At 40.4% G+C, this 18,953-nt stretch overlaps 1 long non-coding RNA gene across 1 annotated transcript in view; it reads left to right on the forward strand.

The window, feature by feature from the left end:
* Positions 1-958: 958 nt before the first annotated feature.
* Positions 959-18,953, forward strand: part of LOC129145988 (uncharacterized) — a 60,430-nt gene continuing 42,435 nt past the window's right edge. Inside the window, exons 1-2 of the long non-coding RNA XR_008552265.1 lie at positions 959-1,367; positions 18,784-18,854. This is a non-coding gene — a long non-coding RNA (uncharacterized LOC129145988). The remainder of the gene's footprint in view (positions 1,368-18,783; positions 18,855-18,953) is intronic.

Here is an 18,953-nt window from a genome sequence, read left to right on the forward strand (position 1 = left end):
GACTCTATTGGCCTCAAATTCCCCATTTAAACCAGCACTCAAGAAATATAACCCAAGTTTTCTCTGTATTAGAAAGCTTAGCCTTCTCATAATCCCCCAGCTGTAAGAGGTGCTATTTATTTGTGGGGCATGGTGAGTTGGGGGACCAGGGATATCTTGAAATTCAAGATGTGGAGGAAGGTTGATTCTCTAGAGGTGGATTTAAACTCACAAAATGCTGAGAGTTTTACACATTGCGGAAGACCTCCAATTACAAGTTATTTGATTTAAGGGGGAAATTTGCTAAACTAAGAGTAGATTCTTACTCTGGTAATATCTCTGTTAATAAAGTGAAGAGGAAGAGTGAAGCCAGGAAAGGTTTGTGAGCAGGTATGGAAGAAACTTTTTTCTGTCATTTATATGAGCTTCAGTCTGATATGTATTCTGCTGGATAATTTGGAACCATCCCTATCATTCCCACAAGCAATAAATCCAACTAAGATTTTGCAGGCTGATGTAGTCCTGAAACAGGGAAACATCCCCCCACACCCATATCTCTGGCATTTTGCCCCAGAGCATTGCTTGTGGGCAGTGCAAGCGGCCTGGGGTGATGGACATTTTACTGCCTGCAACCTGTGGCCCCACTGGGTCTCAGACTGGAGGCAGAAGCCATCAATGATGGTGGATGGCAATGGCTCCCCTAATATGCTGCCCCAGGGCAGGCAGCCCCTTGCTCAGGGCTACAGGCAGGAGTGTGGGGCCCCACTGGAACAACTCCAATATTTTGGCTCCCTCCAGCTGCAGGCAGTAGAGAGGCCTTTGGATTTGTTGCTTGCCTCATAGAATGGCCTGATCAGGTGCAAGCTATGAATTGATTGAAAATGGTCCAATCAGACTTGTAGGTGGGGGGAGCCTGGAAGGAGGATATAAAAGGCAGAGCAGGCATCAGCTTGGAACTCAAAACACTCTGTGCCTGACCTTTGAAGAAAGAAAGTAGTCAAAGAACTCTGCAGAGGCCAGGAATGGCTGCCCTCCAGCCCTGCCTCTGACATCACCTGAAAGGAGCACCAAAGGCTCTGGGCCTGGCGTCTTAGAGAGCTGTGCTATGGGCCAACAACTTACAAAAAGCTGTTAGCACTGGTGTTTGACACCGCCTACTAGTGACTGGTGGTCACCAGCACTGGTGGCTAGAGCTGCCCCCGCACTGTTGATGGGTGATCATCTCACTTTTGAGAGCTGTTGATCTTCCAGCACCAACTCCTGGTGCTGCTGCCTTTGTTTGCTGTCTGGTCCAGCATCTTGGTGCTGTCCATCACAACCTTCAGACTGTTGTTGTGGCTGCTGTGGCATCACCTCAGCGGCCCCACCTGTGAGCAACTCTGGCTGCGGTGAGTTGAATCTTGGCCTACTGCTTGCATGCATGCCATGAGCTCCAGGCCTTTGTTGGCATGATGGCGCCATTTTGGACGAGCGGCTTTTTGTTTGGGATTTCTGAACACTCTCTGAGGTGAGAGCTGGCCATTGTGGCCTTGAGAACTCTTTGTTTCTCCCATTTGTTAAATAAACCCCATTGTTGTTATTCCCTGAGCCTGAGGGGTCTTGAAGTTGTGTGTATGCGTGAAGACTCCACAGACTGTGTGACCTGTTCTCTACCTGGGCACTGTCTTTGTGACTTACTATAACACCACTATAGGCCTGTTTCAGTCCTAAATTCCTTAGACTCTGAAGGTGAAACTTGTTCTCCGCTCTCGCTCCCACTGCAACTGATTAGGGGTAATTCAGCTAAGACGCTGCTAAGGCAGAGTGATATGGACTGACCTGAAAATAGCAAGCCATTGCCCTGGGGTTTTTTTTGTTTTTTTTTTTTTTTTTTTCCCCAAAGTACTCCCCAGCATGTGAATATTAGAGAACTAGCCTGTCCCTTGGTCCAGATGACAGAGTGGCAAACACCTTGATAATTCCTTCTAGGCTGGGTATTGGTTAACATTAGAATAAAAATCTAAGCAGACAGTTGTCTTCAGCCAGTTCTATTAGAATGTTAGAATTTATTGTATAAGAAGTTTTTCTCTCGTCAAAGATCGTCTTAGGAATTTAGTGAATGCTTTATAGCTTATAGAAACATGAAAATAGCAGTGATTACTTATATCAGCAGATTTTGACTGTCTATTGTTATACCAGGTTTCTGAGGCATAATTCATTTTTCTAGGGTTGTTTAATGGAGATAGTATAGAAATCTAGACATCTAAAAACTACTTTTCTTGGAAATGAGCCAGATTTTTTTTTTTTCCCCACAATCTTAGCTTAATACAACCAAATTCTTGTAGAACTGCACTTCTACTTTGGGTTTTCATTATAGTCCTTCTCCGAAATTTTCAGTGATTCTGAACTTTGGGTTTTGAGTCTCTCACCGTGAAGATGTTCTGACTTAGTACAGAATTTGATATGGTCAAATCAAGTCAGACATATTTTTTGACAGCATCTAGAAAATTTTATCTCAAAGTGACCCTGATTGTAAACATTTGTAGGACTTCCTAGAAATGAACACATCTGGAAGAAGATATTCCAGGTGGCAGGGCTGAAATGCTGAATTTTGGGCTTCTTTTAAGATAGAACTTGGAGTTGAGAAGGAGGCCTGGATTTCTCTCACATGATTTCCAGCAGGAGTGTGAGTGACCCAGACCTTACTTAATTCTGATTGGGTAGTATATTTGGTGAATAGTTTCACTGCTAGTTAAAAGTTTCTGAGAGGGAACATCTTCTCCAGACCCACTAAGGTTAATGTTGCTAAGACACTGGGTGCAATTTATTTTAAATGAGGAAAGCCCTGATGTTTTAACATACAGCTCTCATTCTTTTCTGTTGTCAGTGTAGAAAAACATGGACCCTGGGAATGCTTGCTTGTTTCTTCCAGCAGCTGGGTGGTCCAGCCCAGACCATTTGTTAAACATTATTGAAGGTGATTGGATAAAGATAAACACTTTTTGGCAGGAATAGGAGTCAGGTAGTAGCAGCTGCTAGATCCCATGAGTGAAAATGGAAATTTGTATCTTCATTAAAAGTAGCCTGTTGGTGATGATCCCTGAAGAGTTGGAAGTTTTCCCCTTACAGGCTGAAGAATGATTTATGAAAAATAGCACCTCTCTGTTGGCTTCATGTGTTATGTTTTTGCCCTTTGAGGTGACTGAGGCACATGATCCTGGCGCTGCATGGCCCTGACGCTATGTAGCTTTTAACTCTTATGACACAGCAGGAAGTAGTGCCTTGGGCTCTCTCAGAAGTCCAGGTTTTCAGACCCTGTGCTGGGACAAACCATTTACTGTCTCACCACATCCCCTCTGTGAAATGAAGGCAGCAGTGACTCTTCTTAATCTCTCAGGAATGTCATGTAGATAAAGGTAACCCTTAAAGAAGTGGTGGTGGCTCTTTGAAGAAAGGGTCTATGTAAATACCAGATAATAATAAGAATGATAAAAACTTCAAGCATCTTGAGTGTGGGAAAGAAGTAATTTAGGATGAAACCACATCAAATAGTTATTTCTTAACTGCTGTTTCCTGCACTATGTTTATCTTTGATGAATTTAATCCAGTCGATTACAACACATGTACAGCACAACTCTGTGGTGAATTCTGGAAGTCAGGGATGTGGGGCTCGAGGGAGAAGTAGGATGGAGGGTCTGGGTGACTTCCTGTGTCTCCTCTGGGAGTTGAGTGGTAGCAAAGAAGATGATGATGGCCTTTGCTCTTTCCTAAAGATAACTAATGTAAGGGGATCCTGCCCATATTAGAGACTACTTCTAGTGTGTGTTGATTATAGCATTATACTTACTGGTGGATGTGCTTTTTTTTTTTTTTCCTGATTGTCAATTCCTAGAATATGAGGAATGTCTCAGTCACAGTAATTTTCATATCTGATCAAATGTCTAACACATGGTGCATGATGAATGAAAAATAATGTAGGCTTCTGGACTTCCTTGTTGGCACAGGGGTTAAAGTCAGTGCTATCAAGCTATCACCAGCCACTGAAGCATGAGTTCTATCCCCAGCCAGGGAGCTAACCCACATGGCTCAGCAGACCTCTCTGTCTCTCCCACTGCTCCCCTCAGCAGTATATTTCAGTAGATCCTCCTTTTTTGCTCCCCACTCTCTCTCTGGTGAATCCTCTTACCCCTGCCCCTCTGGCCTGCATCCCAGCTTTTGTATGCATAAATAAAAATAAATCTTTAAAGGAAAGAATGTAGGTTTCTATTTAAGTGCCCAATTTGTTATGTACACGTCTAAACAATTTTACACATGAGAGCATATACACTTCCCATTGTAGCCATGGATACCATGAGCAGTGCAGTGCATGGCTGTGCTTTGCAGCTATAAAAGAGATTGTTGGAGGGTAAGAGATATAGTCACAGAAGTAAAATATATGTAAATCTCTGCCTATTGAAACCCGGAGTTTAGGTTTGACCAATGGTTCTGTAGAGAGCAACCTTGTACCCAAGTGTTCTTTGACAGTGGTCTCAAAATACATCAGTATCATTTGAGAGCTTGTTACAAATGCAGATTACTGGGCCAAAGTTAGACCTATAGACTTGGAAGTTCTAGAGGTCGATAGGGTCCACAAATCTGTTTTATCAAGTCTTCTAAGTGGTTCAGTGCACAGTGAAGTTTAATAAATTTTCTATGTAATTGTGAGAAGAGTGAGGGTTCAGAGAGAATGTGGGAAGTATCTATGAAATCCTGAAACAGTAGAAACCTCTTTAGGAATGTGACCTTGTTAAAAGTGGGTAGGGGGCATCCCTGGTGGCGCAGTGGTTGAGCGCTGGGTTGTGAAGCTGCCCACAGCCTCTGCAGCGCCGGTTCGATCGCCGGCTCCTCCCCGGCCACCAGAGGAGGGTCCCGCATGGCGCGCAGACCTCTCCTGCCGCCCGCTGCTCCCCTCAGCAGTGTACTTTGGTCCTTCTGCCTGCTCTGCTCCCCGCTCTGGCTCTGGTGAATTCTCTCACCCTCCCACGCTTCTGACTGTATCCAGTGCTTGTATGAATGAATGAATGAATGAATGAATAAACAAATAATCTAAAAAAAAAAAAAAAGTGGGTAGGATAGGGTGGTGACAGGTATCAGCCATTCATCTCTGTTGGGATAACTCAGAGCTGCCAAGCTAACTCTTTTAAGCAGCCAAAAGGAAGAAGAAGTCTCCATGGCTATCCACATTCAATCCTCATCAATGTGTTCGTCTGCTTTTGTTTTATAGATGTGCAAAATGAATACAGATGGCACGCAAAGCTTGCCCAAGCCACACTTTTGAGGGGTAGTGAAATACTGATTCAAACTCATGTGTTCTCACTCTAGGTCAGCGAGTTCTTAGACTAGCTTGGTATTGGGATACTTAGGGGAACTTGGTAAGCACAAAAGGATAGGCCCTGGCCTAGTGCATGGAGCCTGGGCTTCTGGTTGCCCTACTAGCTACTCCAGGTGATTCTGATACACTTCAGATTTTAATTGTGGAGAATTCTCAAACCTCACTAGGAACACTGAAGAAACAACAAAAGGGTTCAGTCTATATCCCTAATGGATGATATCAGAAGCTCCGGCTGGGCCTTGGTATCAGCCTTTTTTCAAAACTCCCGGTGATCTTAGGTATAGCCAGGGTGAGAGGTGATTACCCCTATGGAGTCCATACTCTTAACCACAGGATGCAGTTGGGGAGGTGTCCACACCACCTTGTGCAATGTCTGGGAGGTAGTTGTACTTTTCTTCAGGTCCACAAACTGCTATCCTCCCAGGGTGGGTGTAGGGTAAGTAAAGTATCAGGCTTTTCTGCCCTCCCGCCATTAGGATTGATGATGGATCCTTGCGGTCCTGAATGCATGCCTGATGGTAGGCACCTGGAGTAGGGTGTGGGCATATGTAGATGGGATTCACCTGGGCTTATAAGGGCGGCGTCACGGGGACACCAGCAGAAAAGCCGAAACATGAGAGCAGCAGAGAACACTGGAGAGCCCAGATAGAGTGAAGACTTGCTGGTGAAGACCTGCCAGCCTCCCAGAGCCCAGACAGAATGAAGACCTGCCAGCCTCCCAGCACCCTTGCCTGCCGTGTGCCTGGTAAATCCCAATAAAAGCCTGAAAAGCCACTGAGGGCTCCAGGACTCTCTCCTCCTTACCTTATCTGCTCAGGTCATAGAGAACCTGCACTGTGTCCATTCCTGCCACTACAGTGGGTCTTCAGCAAAATTTTGAAACTTTGATATTTGTTCTCAGCACTGCAAGTTTCTTCTTCCTTTTGGTCCTTCCTGGAGTATCTTGCACTCAGGACTTTCTCTTCACTTCCTGTTCTTTGAATCGTCCTTATAGCAGCCCCAAACCCCTGCTGGATTCCTACCTTGTTCAGGTCTTTGTTAAATACTCCTCTCAAATTCATTACATTCAGTGGAGATATATATTAATATTCATAGTTCCTCACCTGCATCATAAGTACCTGTGGGGTGTGTGTTAAAATGCAGATTTGTGGTCACTCCACAATCCTAGTAAATCGGAATGTTTGGAGTTGAGAGTCAGATTTGTCTTTCAGTAAGATTCTCAGATGGTCCTTTTTCACCTCTTGGTTTGAGATTGAAGTCTTAGTCTAGCAAAACTCCTCATATACAGGAGTCTTCTATAAACATCTGTTGGACTGACCAGAAGATACAGCTAATTACAGGTCTGCTGAAGTAATGTCTTATTAGGTGTTAATGAATTATGGCAGGTGTTTCACTTTTCCATTGGTGTTTTTTTTTTGGTCTGCCCTGAGCGAACTCCACCCACTGATGTTTAATGGGTTCCACCCCCACCTCCTTGCCAAAGGTCCCAGGCACTGAGGATTGCAACTCTCATGCCATGAATCTGCCATGGCTCTTGATTTCTTGAAGGGGGGTTGCTGGGAAGTAAGGTTGGAGTTATGGTTGGTTTAGCAGCTATGCTTTGTATAAAACAAAAAACTATTTACTTGGAGGGGTGACTTGGTTTTTGCCTGCCTTTGGTGTGCACCCGGGGTCCCAGCTCAGACAGTGTTACCAGTAGGATGTATTGACCAATTAATCTCTCCATCTCTCTGTTCCTCCTATTTTCATTTCCCTTGTAAACCTTTTATTAACCTTTCTATGTGTGCCTGCCCTTCGGTCTTATTCTGAGGACTCACCTTGGCCATCTCATTTCCCTTTGTGGTTACCCTTTAACAGTCTTATATTTAACAAGAGTTGTCCAGATCTACTAGCCTTGATTTCTTACTATCAGGGACCACTACATATGTGTGCCCTTTCTGAAAGATGTCCCAGCGAAGATTTGGTCATGTTTATTACTACTCCCCAGCTCTATACCACTGCAGACCCTATTCTCCTTTCCACACCCATCAGAGGGTATGCTAGGGCATAGCAGGTGCCTTTGTCTGACAGCTATAAATGCTCCACCTGTAGCCCAGAGAATCCGTGTCTGCATTTATAAATGTTACTAGTTTTCATTTTCTTTTTTCTTTAAGAGTGGCATTTTTTAAAGATTTATTTATTTATACAAGCACTGGGTACAGTCAGAAGCGCGGGAGGGTGAGAGAATTCACCAGAGCCAGAGCGGGGAGCAGAACAGGCAGAAGGACCCAAGCACACTGCTGAGAGGAACAGCGGGCGGCAGGAGAGGTCTGCGTGCCATGTGGGACCCTCCTCTGGTGGCTGAGGAGCAGCCGGGGATCGAACCGGCACTGCAGAGGCTGCGGGCAGCTTGGCAACCCAGCGCTCAACCGCTGTGCCACTGGGGAGGCCCTAAATGTTACTAGTTTCCTTATTGCCAGTTTCTAAGAGAGCTTGCTCTGTATTTGGAATTGACGGGTTTCAAAGATTTAATATCCAAATCAAATACCTAAATTGACACCCAATTCCTAATTACCCATTGATTCTCAAAATATCCCATGAACTCCACCAAGCAGAAACAGGAAATGAACTACAACAGGCCATCTGCCTCCCGGGATGAATGCTATTTGAAGTAGTGGTTTTAAAATTTCACTTTTTAAGATTTATTTATTTATTTATTTATACAAGCACTGGGTATAGTCAGAAGCGCAGGAGGGTGAAAGAATTCACCAGAGCAGAGAGCAGAACAGGAAGAAGGACGGAAGTACACTGCTGAGGGGAGCAGTGGGTGCGGCAGGAGAGGTCTGTGCAACATGTGGGACCCTCCTCCGGTGGCCGGGGAGCAGCCGGGTATTGAACCGGCGCTGCAGAGGATGCGGGAAGCTTCGCAGCCCAGCGCTCAACTGCTGTGCCACCAGGGGAGGCCCAAATTTCACTTTGGTTTTAGAGATTTGTTACTTGGAGGGGACTTTATACTTGGCACTATTTTATTTTAGTGGAAAAATAATTGTATTACTGCAAGATTTTTCAAGAGTTTACAGAATTTTTTTCATGGTCACATACTTGTTCTCAAATTTAGTTTCATACTCTTGACAAATACCATTTGAAGATCAGTATTCCACTTTAATCGATTCTCAAACACTTCAATCCTTATTGTACATCAAAATCAACTGGGAACATTAAATTTTTTTTTCTCAGGTTTCACACCCAGAAACTCAGAACAAATAAATCTTTAGTGAGAGTCAGTCACCTGTTTTTTGTTTCTTTTTTTTTTTTTTTTTTTAAAGTCAAAACAAAACTTCCCAGGTGAGTCTATGGAATAACCATGGTAGAAAATACTGGACCAGAAATGAAGTATTTTAAATTATTCTGATGAAGATAATGAACTTTTAGATTATTTGTTTTATAACTCTATATGTGAGACAAGCCCCACCTTTTGCTTTTCTTAATTTTCTTGAATTTTTATTTTTAAAAATTTATTTATACAAGCACTGGGTACAGTCAGAAGCATGGGAGGGTGAGGGGATTCACCAGAGCGGGGAACAGAACAGGCAGACTGATGATGTACACTGCGAGGGGAGCAGCGGGCGACAGGAGAGGTCTGCACACCATGTGGGACCCTCGCCTGGCGGCCGGGAAACGAGCCGGTGCTGCAGAGGCTGCAGGCAGCTTTGCAACCCAGTGCTCAACTGTTGCGCCACTGGGGAGGCCCAATTTTCTTAATTTTTTACATAAATGGACTTGTCTGAAATTTTGGAATGATATTGGCATACATCTTTGGATTTTTTTTAATAGAAGCTAAATGAAACATTTCAGACTTCTGATTTATGATGGACTTGAGAGAGTCAACATAAGCTTTAGTATATGTAGACAAGGCCAACGCAAGTTGGAGAATTCTTTCATGTCACAAAATTTTACCAAAGATTTTAAATGGTAGGTGTTGTATTTTGGCCGTCAGAAATAAAAAGATGATGTAAGCCTGTATAATTCATTTCTACTAATTTAAGAAGAAATTAAATTTATTAGAGGGAGATGCAGGATAAAAAGGAAAGACTAAAGAAATGGAAGAAAAATCAGAATCAGAAGGAACAAAATCAGGCATTTCAGTGATCTCAGTAAGAGCAACGTCACAACAGTTTTCTTGGAGATTTAATGTTGAAATGAAAGCACTCCAATTATTTTTTTCAAACTTTCATTACTCAGCTCAAGCTACAAAGCCCCAAGACAGAAAGTCCAATTTGTCCAGCTTAAGTAATATGCCCACAGGCTTGGCAGGGAAGGCCAGACACCTTGATTTATAGCCTCTTCAGGACTGGCCCTAATGAGGGGAAATAATCCCCCAGAACGCTGTTACCAAAAGAAGGTGGAAAGGATGCTGGGCAGCCAAAAAAGCAATCCTTCTCTAGGTCCTCATTAAATGATTTTAGCTAGAAAGCAAACTCATATATACAAATGTAATGTGTTAGAACCATGTAAATGATACTTATTATGGACCAATTTCACTCATTTATTTCTACAAAAACCTGGAGAAGTGGATGTTATCCTTGGTTTTTACAGATAATGTCCATATTGATATCCAGAGAACCATTTAGTCATTTGGCCAAAGTCATAGAGTTGGCAAATGTCAAATTCTAGGGGATAAATTGAAAGCTGTCAGACTGTCATCACACACTTTTCTGCCTACTGACACCTAAGAAGTTTGAGACTATAAATATAGGAGAGAATCAGTGAAAGATGATGGGTGTCAAAGAAGGAATATTGTTTTCTTTGGGAAAAATAGGGATGGTTCTTGAGGGAGGGTTGGGACGTGTGGGAACACAGTAATCCAAGGGAAAGCTGTGGTAAAATGTATTTCAGGGAGAAATAAAAAGTGAACAGGAGCTTAGAGGCAGTTCAGATGAGTCAATGATGAAAATGTTGGCGTGTAAGTTAGATGTGGTCTTAGTTTGGATTTTATTTATCTTGTAATAGGAAATAGCTGGCACTTTTTGATCAGAAAATCTGTGTTTAAGACTAGTCTGTGGCTGTGTGAAGTATCGATAAAGGTGGTAGATCTCTGAGGAGAAATTAGTGGATGATGTGATTGAGTAGGTGAAAGAGGAAACTAGTGAGGTTTGTGCTAGGGAGCTGTCAGTGACAGCAGACTAGCAAAGAAAGGTTCCAGCTCCTGATTGGGTGTTGTTGATGGGGGTAAGAGAGGGAAATGTCAAAGTTTTGAGCAAAGAAGGGAACCTATTGGTACAAGGAACAAGCTGAGAGGAGGATGGAGATGTTCCAAGGCCTTCACAAATAGGTGGCTAGTGCTTGGAAGAATGGTGTGGCCTGGAATAAAAGTCAGGAAGTTATCTGTATAGAAATGATGCTTGAAAAATTGACAGGCATCAGATAAAGTGACCTGCTCAAGATAGAGAGTTAAAATATGATATGAGTATACTACTGTACCTTTCAAATATTCACTGTAATCATTCTGATCCAACTCTGAGCATGCGTACAAATCTGAATTAATCGGGGACTTTTTCATATAAAAGTTTCCTAGTCTTTCAAATAATCACTAAAATAACATTTTATGTTTCAAGCTTGGAAAGACTTCAGACAAACGTCATATATCCCTTTCCTTAGTTTAACCCATTATTCCTTCTTGTGTGAATGGGGGGATGAGAGGGGAGGAAGATGAGCAGTCATCCTTGTACAGGCAGGTAGGTAGGATGGCACCATGGATCTGGAAAGTGCCTCAGAGCTTTGTCTTGGTGAATTGCCTCATTGTACAGATATCAAAATGATGTTTATCTGTCCCTTGACTCTGAAGACCTAGGAAGTGCTGGAGATGGGCATCAGGAAGCTAGGTAATGTCTATCTTTTTTTTTAAGATTTATTCATTCATACAAGAACTGGGGTACAGGCCAGAGGTGTGGGGGATGAGAGGATTCACCAGAGACAGTGGGGAGCAAAACAGATAGATTGACTGAAATACACTGCTAAGGGGAGCAGCGGGTGAGACAGGAGAGTTCTGCTGCGCCATGTGGGTAGTTCTCTGGCCAGGAATTGTACTTGTGCTGCAGTAGAAGCTATCTACTTGTGCTGTAGATAGCTTCATAGGTTGCATCTTAATCCCTTGCGCCACCAGGGAGGCCCCAGTAGTATCTGTCTAATCTCAGAGGAAACTTGTGAACTTGTGTGTAAAGTGAGAAGGATTTCACAGTTCACTAGCTTTTTATTCCCTATGTGTTTGTTCTTGGTGTGAGTAGAGAATGCTGGTATGTTTGCCACAAATATAGATGATCAGTGTTTAAATTTGCAGAAAGCTGAAAATTTGATTCTTAAATAATTTAAAAGTAGTGCTAGTTTACTTACATAACTCATTAATCAAGGAACTAGGAGGATGCAAAGCTGGTTCAAAGAGCCTTTGAGGATCAAGGGTATATATAATCCATGAGGAAAGGCAGATTTTACTTTTGAAGTTAGAGTCAAAACCATTTAAAGTCCTACTGAGCAATAATGTCCTAACCTTTCGGGTTGTCTATTCTACCAGAAAAAAGTAATTTACAACTCCATAGGATCAATAGCTACCAAATAAGCTTGTGATTTGGGTCTTTATCAAATGCAAAGAACAAACCAGACAGTGTTCATTTTCCTTTACTAGGGCAAAGGTTGGCAAATTACATACAGCCAAAATCTACTGACCACCTGTTTTTCTAAATTGTTTTTTTTTTTTAAATATATTTTCTTTGGAACAAAGCAATACCCATCTGTTTATGTATTGTCTATGCCTATTCTTGTGCTATACCACCATAGCTGAGTAATTGTGACACAGTCTCATGTGGTCCCCCAAACCTAAATTAGGTTCTGTCTGGTCATTTAAAGAGTTTACTAACTTTTGGCCTAGAAAATGAAATGATCCCTGGATGAGCTGTTAAGCAATGAATATGAAATGCAATTATTCTTGGGCCTATTTCACATTTTGGGTAATTTCTCTCAAGAGAAAGGAATGGAAAACTTGACAATGGAAATAATCGTAGTTGGGGAATGGGGAATATCAGAGCCCAAATTGCCTTGTGTGCTGATTAGAAAGGTCAAGAGAGAGAGGTTGAGAGAGATTGTGAGAGAGAGATTGAGATTAAGAGAGAGCAGGTTTTGCATACCTCTGTTTCAGGCACCCTAGCTTAGTATCCAATGCTGAAAACTAGTACATGGATATGACTTCCTTGCCTCATACCCAATAGCTCAGGAAGAGCCACAGAAAACAGTCTGACTAAGGTGTTACTCTGGGAGGCAGAGACCTGCTTTCAAACAGAGGCTCATTGTTTGGAAGTTAGTATTTAGTTTGGGTCCCGAAAGACTAACGTTTTCAGCTCCTCAAATACTCATCACCTCCCTTCTCAGAAGCAGTTGTAGAGATGAACCACAAGTTCTGCCCACAAAAAGCATGCTCACTTTTGTGAGAGGTTGAGACCATAGGATCTTGATCTCCCAAATCCACATTGTGCTTCTTAAAATACATTCTTTTAAAAAGAAGAAACAAGGAACCTACTCTTCCACAAAATGTAGTTACCACTTCTGTTCTATGAAAGGATGACACTTTTTTTCTAGGAGTTAACAGATTTAAAAAAAAATCACTGAAAACACGATTCTCTTTCTCCTACAACATAGTTTAATGCTTAAGTGTCAACTATTATCACTATGTTACCATTGTTTTCACTATTCATTATATGATTCATTTTATGTCTTTATGAGCATGTTTAGAAATAATGCTAAAGAGATCGAAACAAATGTTCATGATGAGTGATGGATAAAGAAAATGTGCTCTACACAGACAATGGGAAAGCATTCAGCTTTCAGAAGGGAGAGCCTATCATATGCTATGACATGGATGAGCCTTGAAGACATTGTGCTAAGTGAAGTAAATCAGTCACAGAAAAAAATACTGCAGAAGTCCACATATGTGAGGTATTTAAAGCAGTCAGACTCATTGAAGGAAGTAGAATGATGGCTTCCTGGGGCTGATAGCAGAGGGGAAAGGAGTTGTCTAGCGGGTATAGTCATGCAAAGATGAAAAGTCTAGAGTTCAGCTATACAGTGTGTTTAAAGTTAACAGTTCTGTAACAAGAACTTAAAATTTTGTTGGGGGGTAGCTTTTATATTGTTTTTCTTTACCACAGTGGAAGATAATCTGTTTGCATAAACATGTATTACTCATTTCCTTTTAAGATCATTCCAACAATATACTATTTTGCAATTAAAAAAAAACATGTAGATAAGCCTCTATCTCCATGTTCTGAGATCATATTTGAATACTTGATGAAACTCTAGGGTTTCATATGAGAACCCTAAAAAGAGACTATGGAAGAACTTCATGGTTATAATGGCAATTAGGGAACCATGTTTGAGTTTGTATCAGGTTATATAGTTAAGCAAAGCAGGAAATTTGAGAATTTGTCTCTTATCTTGTATTTTGATGGGGATAAGAAAGATAACGAGATATCATATACTAATAAATATCTGTATTCAAACAAATTCAAATGGGTAGAGCTGTAGTGAAGTTACGTGTTCATTCTAGCTCCAACTTTTTGTTAACTCCAGTAATCATCAGGTTACTGATGATGGACACTTATTAATATGACCATGGAAATTGCCAGATAAAACCATGAGAGACATTCAGAGTTTAATAAGATAAAATTTAAAAACTATAGGGCATTCCTGGTGTTGCAGAGGGTTAAGATGCTACCTATGAAGCTGTCCACAGCTACTGCAGCATGAGTTTGATTCCTGGCCAGGGAGCTACCCACATGGCACAGCAGACCTCTCCTGTCTCACCCGCTGATCCCCTCAGCAGTGTATTTCAGTCAATCTGCCTGTTCTGTTCCCCACTCTGTCTCTGGTGAATCCTCTCACCCCCACACGTCTGGCCTGTACCCCAGTTCTTCTATGCATAAATAAATAAATCCTTAAAAAAATTTAAAAACTATATTGTAAGGTCCCAAGATAGGATGATAGGAATGTTGGTGTCAGTCAAATCTAAAGTTCTTTACTGTAGGCAGTAACTCTTCTGAGGCAAAAAAAAAAAAAATCTAACCAAGGTAGCAACTCAGTTTGGAGTCGCAGATTTCTTCATTTATTATAAATCCAGTGATGACTTGGATGAAGACTACTCCCTCTGTTTCCTTCCTCTCATGCTTTGTATCATTTCTTCCATTTATTTGACTTATATGTAAATATATATGAACATATATTGTATGTAAACAAACATACATATGTAATTGAATACATTGTTGGTATTTTGTAAAAACATACAAGTTAGATAAATATTAACAATTTTTTTTAACCTGTTCTTTCTTTGATGCCTTTCCTCACTTTGTGTAGATAATTTTGCAGGGTGTAGATTTCTAGGCTTGTGGGATTTTCCCCCCAATAATTTAAATAACTTATTCCAGTATCTTCTTCCTTGTATGGTTTCTGAGAAGTCAAATATAATTCTTATATTTGTCCCTATGTAAGTAAGGCAGTTATATTCTTCCCCCAGTTCTTTCAGGTTTTTTTTTCCTTTAGCTTTTTCTTTTTCTTTTTTCTTTTTTTTTGCATTTACCTTATTCAGTGACCTTTGAGTTTCCTGAGTCTATGGTTTATGTCCCACATTAATTTGGGAAAATTTCTCAGTCACTGTTTCTCTCTTCTATTTCTGATATTTCCCACTACATTTATCTTAAACTTTTTAGCTGTTCCATAGCCCTTGGCAATATCCATCTCTGTTCTCCATGCTTTTTGGTTTTTAGCTTGGAGATTTTTTTTCTCAGTTGTGTCTCATCTGCTAGTGACCCTATCAAATATATTCTTCAAGTTAGAGTGTTTTATCTCTAGCATATCTTGTTGGTTCTTTCTTAGCATTTCCATTTCTCTACTTACATTATGCCTTTTTTTGGTATGTTGTCTACTTTATCAATTAGAGTACTTAGCATATTAATCATAATTATTTTAAATTCCTGGTCTGATAATTCCAATATTCCCTACCATGTCTGTTTCTGATGCTTGCTTCCAATTTTCCCCTGGGCCCCCATGGTATGTCTTATAATTTTTTCTTGATAGCTGGACATGATGAAATTTGCTAAAGGGAACTGCTAAAATAGACCTCTAGAAAAGTGTGTGAGGAAGAGGGAAAGTTCTTTGTAGTCCTATGATTAGATATCAGGCTTTTAGTGAGCCTATGCCTCCAAGAGTGTATTTCACAGGTGTTTCTTTTTTTTTTCGTTTTTTTTTTTTTTTTGGTCTCCCCTTAGATGGGTTTGGTTGGCAAGAGTCATCTAGATTTGGGTATTTTCCTTCCCCCATTACAGCAAGGTTCTGGTAGTACCCCCACTATGTTAGGGTCGGATCAGCTAGTTTCCCTTTAGGTCAGTTTTTGTAAAGAAGAGCAGTGTTCTGCTGTATTTCAGAACAGTTCATGTCTTCCTCCGACTTCTGTAAGCAGGAGTGAATTTTTTTTTTATTGTGATATTTTCTGTGGGAACTTAAGCTCCTAGACACATATTATACAATATTGTGGGGACCCTTCTATGACCAGGTCTGCCTAGAGTTTGTAACTCCCATATTGATCCACATAGAGCCTCCAGCAATTTGTTAATTATAGTTCAGGTTTTTTATTTTTGTCTCTGTATCCTGAGGTGGTTTCTGTTTTAGTCTATGCTCTGGTACACGGCTGTTCACTGTATTCACCTGTTTCTCCAGTCGTGGGGCTCAGAGGGACGTTTGCCCTGTGCCCTTACCTAACTTAAAAACCCAGAAAGAAAAATAGTTTCTTCAGTTTGTCCAGCTTTTGTACTTGTTAGGTTGGAGTGGTGACTTTCTATCTCTTTGTATGTGTAACCAGAACCTGTTACCAATGAATGTGTCTTTTCTTTTGACATAATTATAGACATACGGGAACTGCAAAAATATTAGAAGTCCTGAGTATCATTCATCCCAGTTCCCCAAATAGTGACACCTCACCAGTCAATTTTTACTGAACATTGTAGGAAAACAATAACAGAAACCTCCAACACTCCCAGGAAACAGAGATGAGGCATCCCATCCCAATTTTCTTCATGAGTTCTGCACTATCTTCATACTAATATCTGACACCAAAAGGCATACAAGGGAAACTATAGGTAAATTTTTCAGATTAAAAAAAATCCTACACAAAATATTAAAATATCAGTATCTAGTAATTTATAGAAGTGAAACCTCACATAAGCAAATTTGGTTCATATCAGCAATATAAAGGTGATTTAAGACTTAAAACTCAATGAGTGTGATTCATATAACATATAAAATGGGAAATCATATGACCATATGATAAGAAATATGTGTATTTAAATTAAAATTCATATATAAAAAGAAACTTAGTAAATCAGGAATGAAGGTGAACTTCTTTAGATAAAATATATCTGTAAAACCAAAGCAAGCATGCCATAATGAAATGTTGAGAGCTTTCCCTCAGAGATCAAGTCAAGTGGAAAAATCTTAATTTTATAATTTTATAGTGCTACCTTAAGAAGAAATGTCTATTTTAGGGCAGTTGGGCACTTTTCCTTTAGGGAAGATCCAAAAATCAATAGGTAGTATTCAAAAGTAGGCTTGCCAACAGGAGTTTCCTATGAAGAAATCTATTGTCTTTTAAAGGAAAGGGTTTGACCAAAAAATGCAGTGACCTAATCCAACTATTTTAAATTACTTAATTGCAGTGTTTCATTCTATTTGGATTGGACAGTAGCTATGAAATTAAAGATGATGCATTTTGTTAATGTTGAAATCTGGCTGGACCATGATTAACGAGATGTCTCATATTCTAGTCACATTGATTGCCTTAATCATTGTCCATCTCTTTTTCATACATTAACTACAACATAAATTTGTGTAGTTTTTAGTAGTTTGTCATTTTCTACATAAGGAAATAAACTCAGATTAATTGTTAAGAAAACAAATTTCAGGGAATTCTTGCATAGTTATCTATCTTCAAGGATTTTTTTTCACATCATTGACTAAAAGTGATTAAGAAGTACAATTTTCTGTTGTATATTTAGGTAAAATGTAGGAAAAGTTTTTCATACTCAAGTGCTATATTGAATTTTCCCACATTTTATGACTATACTATTTCCCCTCTCTTTAGTTTTATTATAATTAATTTTGATGTTAAAAATTTGAGCAGTCCACAATCATCTTTTGTCCAATGCTTTGTGAACAGACTGTTGGAATGAAGTGCATTATTTTAAGAGATCTACTTACTGTTCTACTGCTATAAAGCTAATTGTTGAGATATTCATTCTTGTATTTTTCTCAGAAAATTCAGACACATTCTTTGTGCTTAGAGTTCCATGTCTTACTGTTTATTCCTTTTCTTCCTTATCACATGTCACGTTCATCTACTTACCCTCTTCAGCATGATGATTTACATGTTTTATTTTGCTTTCTTGATACTTACCTCAATTATTCTAGTAATCTACAGCTTCTCTAAAGAGCCAAAGGAAGCCTAGCACTGTTTGCCTAGTGATCACCTCAGACAAGTAGACATAATTGAAGACCTTCTCAAGTAGTAAATCACATGGTGAACACAATGGCAAACACACTGCACTGTTTTATGGGTATTGATAATGGACCCCAGACCTTGGAGTCTCTCTTCTGTTTTCATAAGTAAAATGATATTAAGGATTATCTTTACCCAAATAGCCTTGTGCAATAACATATCAAATCAGTAAAACATGTCAATAACAAGAGTTTCACTTCCATGAAGACAGGAAATTCGGGCACATTCTTTGTGAGTAGAGTTCCATGTCTGATTTATTGTTTATTCCTAAGACTGAATTGTATGTTTCTTTCAGTACTATCTGTATGGAACTGGGTGCAAGGCTTGGCATATAGCAAAAACTTGATATACTTGAATAGATGATAGAATGCATTGGTGAGGATCTCTAAAATATTCATTTTTAAAAAAAAAGATTTATTTATTTATATAAGAACCATGGTATAGGCCAGAGGTGCGGGAAGGTGAGAGATTTCACCAGAGACAGAGTGGGGAACAGAACAGGCAGACTGATGAAATACACTGCTGAGGGGAGCAGTGGGCGAGACAGGAGAGGTCTGCGGCACCATGTGGGACCCTCGCTGGCCGGCTGGGATCAAACGGGCACTGCAGAGGCTATGGACAGCTTCACAGTGCTGTGCTCAACCGCCTGCGCCACCAGGGGAGGCCCTCTAAAATATTCATACCAGCCTCCAAGAGTGTTTCTCACCATTTATAAATGTACCAGGGGCAGTGACAAGTCAAATACGGCCATCTATCTATTTTCTTTAATCTGTGTTAAACTCAATAGGGCTTTTCAGCTAGAGTAATTATTGAGAAGCCAAGAAGAGATCCTGAAGGTTGGTTTCCTAATCACCCACTGATTCTCTACCTCTTCTCTTGGTTCTAGGTTGACTCTTGACCCTTTGGATTGTTGCTGAAAGCAGAGGGACAACTGACACAGGTTCTGGAATGTGACAAGTAAGAATTATTTTATGACACTGGTTTTCTAAACATCTGGCTCTTGAGAAAGCAACTTGTCAGTTTTCAGATGGTTGTGCAAATTGTTGATTGTTTTGA

This window comes from Talpa occidentalis, unplaced genomic scaffold (assembly GCF_014898055.3).
Source record: "Talpa occidentalis isolate TD23 unplaced genomic scaffold, MPIMG_talOcc4v2.1 talOcc4.10, whole genome shotgun sequence".
In the NCBI taxonomy this organism is placed as follows: Eukaryota; Metazoa; Chordata; class Mammalia; order Eulipotyphla; family Talpidae; genus Talpa; species Talpa occidentalis.